General features: G+C 45.7%; 1 long non-coding RNA gene across 2 annotated transcripts; it reads left to right on the top strand.

The window, feature by feature from the left end:
* The first annotated feature begins 789 nt into the window (after window positions 1–789).
* Window positions 790–7916, top strand: LOC147050437 (uncharacterized). 2 transcript variants are annotated; one of them, XR_015067432.1, is made up of 5 exons: window positions 790–978; window positions 3363–3604; window positions 4143–4269; window positions 6854–6935; window positions 7050–7916. It is a non-coding gene; the product is annotated as an uncharacterized LOC147050437 (long non-coding RNA). The 2 variants fall into 2 exon arrangements; XR_015067433.1 differs by lacking the exon at window positions 790–978 and adding an exon at window positions 1265–1330.
* The last annotated feature ends 112 nt before the right edge of the window (window positions 7917–8028 follow it).

Here is an 8028-nt window from a genome sequence, read left to right as displayed (position 1 = left end):
TTACTTTCTTATTGAATCATTATTATTATAATTATTATTACTGTCCATCTGTCTGTCGGTTCATCGGTCGGTCCGTAGGTCAGTCCGTCCTTCCATCCATCCATCCATCCATCCATCCATCCATCCATCCATCCATCCATCCATCCATCCATCCATCCATCTCAGGGAAGCCACCAAGTCAGCAACTTGTTGTCATCTTTGCATTTTCCTGGACAGCTTTTGGTGACATTTTGTGTTCTTGGTCTCCAGCCCCGCCTCACGCAGCCCGCAGCCACTAAACGGGCTTTATTGTACCGTGACTTTTCTTTTGATTACAGGAAGGTCTCACTTTACTCGTCACTTGGTAGCGTGGCGGATCGCGTTACCCACCGGGAGTGTATCTGAGTGCAAATGCGTGCTCAGAGACAAGCTTGCTTATTACCCCCTAGAAGACATTTGGACTTGTCTGCAGTTTTCACTTTACATTTACTTGATTAATTTAGGCTTCATTTGTAAATACTCTCAAAAGTTTGTTTACTCAGAGTCTCACTCTGCACCACTGCCAAATGGTGTTCCACAGGGTTCAGTTTTGTTTCATTGTTTTTGTTAAACCTGGATTCCATCTTAAGGAACCTTAGTATTTCCTTTCACTGTCATACAGATGACCAAAAAAATGACGTTTTCTCCTTAACACACTTTTGTTCTGTCTGCAGGAAATCAAACACTGGATGGCATTAAACGCCTTGAGCCAAATGGTAATATAGCAGGTCAGTAGCAAGCTAGTTGGTCAGTGGCTGCCTCTAACATCAACTGAGTGGATGTGTCCGCTATCCATTTCCTCTTCTGCTGAGCTGACCTTGTTCCTCGCCAACTTCTCCCGACGGTCTCCAATGCTCTTCGTCCGTCTTTGCAGCTTTACGTTTCCCTCCTCCCGCATCCTCGCCAGTTGTGCCTCCGCAGCTGGCCGCGTTTGAAACGTTGCGGTCCCGAACGGCGCAGGTATGTTTGAACCAAAATCCCCCTCCTCTTCTCTCCGGGCGACAGGCCAGCGGCCGCGTCTCACTCGACACCCTTTTTTTTTTTTTTTTTTTTTTTTTTACCACACATGGGAGAGCGAGTGTTTTCTGTTACTCTTGGACGCCGCTTTTCCTTTTGCCCCGTCTGTCTGCGCCGCACGTCTGACGAAAACGGCGACCCCGTTTTTCCGAGGCGAAGTGCAAGTTCTGGCAAGGCCGCCGTGCGCCGCCTACACGCGCACCGAGCGCCTCAGTGCAGCGGCAAATATTTCACTTTCTCTGTTTGCCCAAACAAACTGCTCGAGAAGAAACGGTGTTTTACATTGCGGCGGCAGGTAAATGTGAGCCTTGATTACATTAGCATCGACACCCGCGCCGCTCGCCCGCTTCCTTAAAAGCTCCAAAGTCGGCTTTCTTGTGATTGCGTGCATACAGCTCGGGGAATTGCCTCAATTACCTGAAATGATCGCGCATGAAAGAAAAAATGTGCTGAGGTGCACAGGGATAAGCTTTCAGGTTTATCAACCGAACTCGCCAAAGGTCTTCTAAAATGTCAAAAGTGCCTCCAAGATGCTTTTTATTTTCTGCTGACTGCTGCAAAAGCTTGCACATACTTTGACGGGCAGGAAAATGTTGCATGGCCAAGTTGTTTTGTCTTTATCTTGTCAACAAAATGTTTCGCTACCATTTTGAAATTCGACCATTGCGCCCAAAAGCGAACTGTTCACAAGTGTGTGTCTGCAATAGTGGGTGTCCCATACAAGTGAATTTTGAGCAGATGTGGATTCAAGTCATTTATGTCAGCACTGCAATGACATTTATTGATGTAAAGCAACACCATACCGCCCCCCCTCACACAAACACACACACACACACACACACACACACACACACACACACACACACACACACACACACACACACACACACACACACACACACACACACACACACACACACACTGTACTCTACAGAGGCCTCACTGCTGTGAACATGTGCTCTCACATGAAAGCATTAAAAAGCGAGAATGTGGATTCTCAACATGCATCCGCCCTCCTCCCCTTCCACTTTACCCAAGTTGGCCATCTTTACAGCGTCACCAAAAACTGGAGGGAAGCCATCATCGTTTGTTTTTTTTTTTTTGTTTTTTTTTTTTTTATAAAGCAGACCGACATACACATGTTGACCAGGAAGGAAATAGGCTATAAATTTTCAGGAACTCACTCGTCTGCTTCTCTTTATCATTTGTGGGGCTAAAGCCGTTATTTATGCGAAAACCTGTACTCAATTCCCGTTGAGATGCGGAAGGTTTAACTGGCTCTTTTCTGTCTTTTGGGCCTTTTTTTTTGTTGTTTTTTTTGTTTTTGTTTTTACTTAGTTCAGGCACAAAAAGAACATTTGTGCCGGAGAATGTTTAGTATTTTTATACGCCGTTCCATTCCAGTTGCCTCCACAGAGCTGAGGGCTTATAAAAGGCATGTTGAGGTTAATATGTGTTTCCTATCTGCTGTGTGTGTGTGTGTGTGTGTGTGTGTGTGTGTGTGTGTATGTGTGTATGTGTGTATGTGTGTGTGTGTGTGTGTGTGCGTATGTGTGTGTGCGTACGTGCTTGTGTGTTCATTAGGCAGAACTTTAGAAGAGTTCGTTTACTTGCTGCAATTTTCGTTTTTTGTGAGGCTGAGCGGCGGAACGAACATCCTGACTTTATTGGCCATTAGAGATCTTTAGAACTGTGTGTGTGTGTGTGTGTGTGTGTGTGTGTGTGTGTGTGTGTGTGTGTGTGTGTGTGTGTGTGTGTGTGTGTGTGTGTCAAAGCCAATTTTGGTCTTTAAGTATCTGATTTCACTTCCTCTGTTTGGCAATTGATACGCAAGTGCGCTCCAGTCTTAACTTTGCACACACACATGCGCACAACCGACACTACGTAACCCCCTCAAGTCGTTTGTTGAGTTTAATATCGATCATTTCCTAGATCAATAATGATGCACATCTAAACCACACCTCATGCATTCCAATAGCAGCCAACATTTGACCTAATCTGAATTAGAAAAGAAAATGGATGGACGGACGAATGTGAACGTTTCAAGTCTTTTGAGCTAAATGTCGATTTGGAAGGGTAAAATGTAACATCAATCCAAATTGTAGGTTTGCATTATTAATCACAAAAATGAGTTTTTGTGGTGGAATTTAATGCATATTTGGGTCTACAATGGTGAATGGTGCATCAAAGCACTTGATGATGCCAAATGGCTGCTCTAATACATTTGTCAGGCACTCTGTAATGATATCAAATATGATATTATTTATATCGCCCCGCCAAAATACGAGAACGAATGTCTGATCAAAGTATTCCATTGATGTGTGCAGCCTCCCTGAGGAACTCCCACCTGGCCTGTTTCCCCTTAAGAGCGATGCGAGCTGATTGGCCGATGGTCACGGTGGTCCCCTGATGAAGCCGATCAGCGGCCCACTTTGATGTCACCCCGCAAAGTTTGGCCCGAATGAAGTCGAGAGCGCTCACTGATCGATGAAACACGACGCCTGCTTTGAACCAACGTCATCGGTGGCAGGCTCGGGAGAAATCTGACCTTTTGCCTCACGCGCCCCAGGTAAGTTCAATTTTCTCAAATGAATTGAGCGTGCTTTTGGATGACTTGTTTGCAAACAAGTTTGTACAGTTTTTACTCAGTCCAACTTTGACACAGTTTGACACCACGACCACCGTCATTGTTGGCGTGTCTTTGCATTGGCTCTCATTACATAAAACCAATTTTTGATTGGAATTATTCATTCCATTCAAGATTTTGGCTGTTGTGCCTTTGGCTTTTATTGATCATACAACACCAGCTGATGTGAATCAGATTGCAACATCCTCGACAACTTGCCCAACCCTGCCCTGCCTCCCCCCATCCCCCGTCCTTCTTCAACCTGCTACACCACTTTATGCATTTGTGTGTCATATTAACTTCCTGACCCTGAGGCAGGAAACTGCATGAGGATGAGAACTGACTTGATAAATGGTTCCAAACTTCAAGAAGGTCCATTTAAAGAAAAAAAAAAAACTTCTCCATATATATAGATGTATATTTTGTTGAAGGCTGGACTGCAACTGCCCGCTGAGCAGTAAATAATTTTATCTTTTCACAGACGAAGCCGTGTCCCCATGTGGTCGGCTACCACATTTTTACGGCGGTGTCCCTGAATTTACGAGCGTTTCGTTTTCATCTCCCTCTCTTCTGGTCCTGGGCCTCCTCATCATGGAGACAAAGGAAAGGTGGGAATGAAAAGTGAACGTCTGGAGGGAAACAGCTGTGTGTGGACTGCAGCTGCATGGGGAGCCGCCATTAGCTTTGACCTGACCCAAAGGTGTAAATTCTCCATTAATGACACGTCAATTAGCTTGGCTGAGCCTCGCTGGCACACACACAAGCGGGAAGCAAATGTGTCTATTATTACGGTGGCCTGTTTCCAAGCCGTGATGAATTTCCGAGACCCTCTTATGAAATTATTCTCTCGTTAGGAACCGGATTAGCCATCTGCCGGCCTCGCTAGCACGAGGCGCATCAAAAAGAATTAGCCCGCGTCGAAAAAGGCCTTGAGTGTCCAAAGTACGTATTTTTTTGGACGTGGCTGAACGATGGAATTAGATTCACGTCGTCAAATCTCATTGACATCTCGAGTTAATTTCTTATAGCCTGCATAAATCACGCACTGGGTGGAGTTAGACTCGAAATATTTTGAACACATGAATGCCTTTAATCGACTTGATATGGGCAAGAATTCTGATCCCGATCTTGTATTGGAACGCAGGTGTATCTAATGATTGATTGAATTTTTGCACGGGCAGTCGCACACTTAAGCATTCCCCAACGACGTGCAGCAAATGCGCGGCCGGCCGCCTCGGCAGCACACTTGCGGGTGGCCTTGTCGGAGGAGGGAGTCGGGCTATTATTGCAATTTGGAAGCAAATAGACAGTAATCCCTTCTGTTTGCTAGAGAGGAAAGATCGTCTTACTCCTGCCCGGCCCCTCTTTGCACGGCAGCTTTGGCTGGAGCTGACCTCCACAACTGATCCAAAAAGTCTGGACGGCCCAGAGCTGATCGTGTACGTCATTATCGGCACATGCTCTGCCTGTTCATGGTGGTCTTCTTCAGATTAAGGAACACGCTTCTTTCTGTTAGCAGAAATTGCTACGGCTAGCTGGAACCTGCTTGCTATCTGCGCAACATTGCTCTCACCACGGGTCCAAAACGTTCAACTCAAACTTGCCTGTAAACAGTAAAAACCCATATTTAAAATGGTCGCTTACAAATCTGCTCAAGAAGTTTTTGTAGCAGAAGTTCCTCGTTAATGCATCACAGTGGCTTCAGGACTCCGGAAGCGAGTTTTCTCCTGAAGTTAGCAAAGTGGCATCGTTGCCATGAAGCACTTCCAGAGCAAACATCTGACACTTTCTCCAAGAATGCCGCGTGTGGTGATGAACCTCCAAAGGTTCCCCACAGCAGTGTCAGAAACAATTTACAGCCATATGGCCCATGACACCGGGTCGTGGCTGCGTTTCAAGTAAAACCACCAGCAGGCCCTAAAAAATCCCCGCACACAGGCATGGGTACAAATTCTAACATTAGCACCTTGCTAATTACTGCCACTCATTTTTTTCAAATAAATTCCTTCCCGATGTACGACTTGAAAAAAAAAGAATACAGAAGAATACAGCGTAGAAAATGTCGACAATTCACACCCAAAGTCGTCGGAGACACTTTCATGACCCCAGAAAACATTTTTAATGCAAGCCACCCCCAAAAATGTCAATAAATAGACGTTTCTCCATTCTTGCGTGCACGAGTTGTCATTAGCAGCAGCAGGAAAGTCTTCACTCCAGCCACGCCGCGTTTGCTGAGAGGAAATAACTGGCGGCGAAAAACCACACATCAAATCGGCACTCCTCACCGGCCGCGTTAACTTTCCAAAACGAGTTCCTACGCCAGGCTCGCAGCCGCCACATATCGCGACCCACGGCAGCGGCTTGTCTCTTTCTGCTCCTTCAAAGGCAGCGGCGACCTAACTGGTCCGGCATGTTACCGGCCCCCAAGAGTCATTTGAGAGCTGCTTTCAATGGAGTCAGATCAGAAGCAATTGCTGATCGTGATCCAGTTACGCGCAACGGCGGCCTTCTGCTCACTATGAGCAAGCAGGACTTTTCTCTGATCCGCTCTCGGTGCAAAAGCGACGCGAAAGCAAAAAGCGACGTACACTTTGTAGCATGGCTAACGGGACTGGCATGCGGTTCCTAGTTTGGCCAGCCCTCAAATGACATACAATAAAGGCGGTTTTCAAATGATGCCGCACAGCAAATCGCATGTCCGTCCGTCCGTCTGCACCGCAGCTTTTGACGAAAGGCAGTGCTGAGGTCGCGTTTCACCATTAAGGGTTAGCTAGCGTGAAATGTGTGGATGAGAAGTGTTCCGAATTGCAGCCCAGGGCGAAAGGAAAAAAAAAAAAGAATGTATTTATATACATATAAAGAATGTAGTGTGGAGGGCTGCAAACACACATAAGTAAACACGCATCAAGATGGAGGGGATCGACCTCAACAACAATCTCACGCACGCACACACATACAAACACAAACCACACACACATGAACACACACGTCAGAAAATATTTTGCTGTCAGCAAGATGCCTTTTTGACAACTCATCTACTCCATTGTCTCATGCCTTGAATGTATGATGTGCCTTGAAATTTGAGAGCCCACCTACTGTTGATTTAAAAAATAAACAATTGCCAGCCTATTGCTTTCCAATCGAAGATAATCGTTCACTAATTCAGTTTTGTTTTCCTGATTTTATGTAAAGGATCATGAGTATTCAAGGCATCCAAAGTGAAAGACGCCTGGACGAGTCTGGAAGTGGCTTCATCTCCGCTTCTTCCTCTGAGGTAACAGGATAGATGTAAACAAGCAATTATTGGCCAGGCCGTCATTGGCGTCCGGCTGAGCGCTGCGGACGGCCAGCTTCTGGCTTTAATAACGCAGCGCCCGTCCTTCATCAGCCCCTCGTGGCGCTCGTATCAGGTGGAACGCTCACTGCGGGTCTTCCAGCGTCGCTCGAGTCCCCCGATGGAGCACAGGCCTCTGCGACATCTTGCAGCAATCAGCCGAATCGGCGAAAGGTCGCGGCGGAGGGCCGAGCGGTGGGAGGTTGTGAAAACAGGCGGCGGCACTATTAAGGGAAAGGCGAGCTGCATTCATCAGTGCTGGCAATAATTCCTCCTCAAGAGTTTTGATCAGGCTTCGTTTGTGGCCAAGAGATGTTTACAAACACTGTCAGGGGCCCCGGCACGCCACCCTGGGGTGCTCTGTTGCACTTGCCCCACCAATCGTTGTCGGTGTCCGCACTATTCATTTGGAATATTTTTTGATTGGTTACGTTTTTTGTTGCGACAACTAAATAGGCTTAGGCCAATGAATTTGGAAAATGATGCCATGTGGAGACATTTTAATTTTCAACAGTGTGGACAGGAGAGCTTTTTTTAAAAAGTGATTTCATAATATATTATTATTGTGTGCATTCTTGTCCCCATTAATATTGTTGTTAACTGTGTTTGATCACTAAACTTGTTTCAAAATGTGGTCTACTACGACTTTCTTCTTGCCTTTGATTGCCTAAAATTGATAGTTTTGTTTGTAACAAAGCAACCCTCGATTTTGAATTCTGTTGGTAAAGACGGATTACCAAATTTCGTATAATTAAATGAAACTTTTGGATTTATCTTAGAGTTCATTTTTCATGTTTGCAATGCTGTGTGGACACAGCCATGTTTTTCTCGCTCAGGATTTAATTAATTTATTTTACGCTCATTCTCTCATTTGTGCTGCTGTGTGGTCACTTTAACACAACACTATAGCACAAAAAGCTCCTCTTGTAAAAATGCCCAAACAGTGAAGCAGTTCAAGTGCTTGGAAAGCAACAAATTTGCCACAGCAATGGGTTCCCCCATTGCTGTGGCAAATTTGTGGCAATTACTGTAA

Source organism: Syngnathus leptorhynchus, chromosome 10 (assembly GCF_054491065.1).
Source record: "Syngnathus leptorhynchus isolate UIUO chromosome 10, UIUO_Slep, whole genome shotgun sequence".
Taxonomy (NCBI): Eukaryota; Metazoa; Chordata; class Actinopteri; order Syngnathiformes; family Syngnathidae; genus Syngnathus; species Syngnathus leptorhynchus.
Note: the sequence above shows the minus strand (reverse complement) of the source record. Positions and strands in the feature narration are given on the sequence as shown.